Source organism: Schistosoma mansoni, assembly GCF_000237925.1.
Source record: "Schistosoma mansoni, WGS project CABG00000000 data, supercontig 0166, strain Puerto Rico, whole genome shotgun sequence".
In the NCBI taxonomy this organism is placed as follows: domain Eukaryota; kingdom Metazoa; phylum Platyhelminthes; class Trematoda; order Strigeidida; family Schistosomatidae; genus Schistosoma; species Schistosoma mansoni.
Window position 1 is genome coordinate 144,353 of NW_017386054.1, and position 985 is coordinate 145,337.

Below are 985 nucleotides of genomic sequence, written 5' to 3' on the forward strand. Positions count from 1 at the left end.
GAATCCCAAGAGAAGCATCAAAACCGTCAAGGTTGTAGATATGTCTTGCTGGTAGGTCCTAAATGGCTTAGAACCTAAGTCCAGTGCTTCTTCCAAACTATTTACGACGATAATGCACAAGATATAGATTCACTTAAATTAGTGGTCACATTGTAACTTGGCTGTTAGGATTTGATCAGCACTTTGGACTAAACAAAAATAGCATTGGTTACCACTTTATCATCTGTTAATGCATATATTGTAATAAAATGTTTAACTCAGAGAAAGATCATGTAGAATTTCTAATAAGCCTTCGAAAAGTATAAAGACGAATTTATGGACAGAATAAAATACCAAGCGACAAAACGTCGACCTTTTACGATTACTTTCCCCATAACGTTAATGATTAATTATTTATTTTCTTGTTCTCACAGGAATGGAGACCAACATTTACTGTAATTGATGAGGTAAGTTATTATATTATTTCGTTCATTTGTTCATGCTTGCTGAAATTAGGTCACTTGAACTCAGAAATGTGAATAGTCTCAAATCAAAGTTATAACCCCAAAAATTCTGACAAATATTCACTTTGTATTGTTTGTTTAAATCTTCCCATTGATTTTTAGGACTGCAACTGGTCAGTCTCTTATTGGCCATATGTGCATACTGTGCGTATTGCCTCGATATAGCCTTAATTCACAAGCATTATAAGCAAAGATGGATAGTGTCTAATAAATTAGTTATAGACACTCAGAATCCATTTTCTTCCCTATTCCGCAAGGCATCTGGAAGTTTAACTCCTGCTTCTGTTTCTGAGAGTAGCTTGGATATTAGCAACTTGTGTTGTGTTCAAACGTAGACTTTTAGTCATCATCAGGAGAACCAATGTGCATAAAAATGAGTGATCTCTGTAAGAGATTTGGTTTGATGAGCTCCGAGATTATTTTGCCGTTTTCCACTATATAATTTACCTTTCTTTTCGTTGCTGATAGGTTAGGGAATAGGT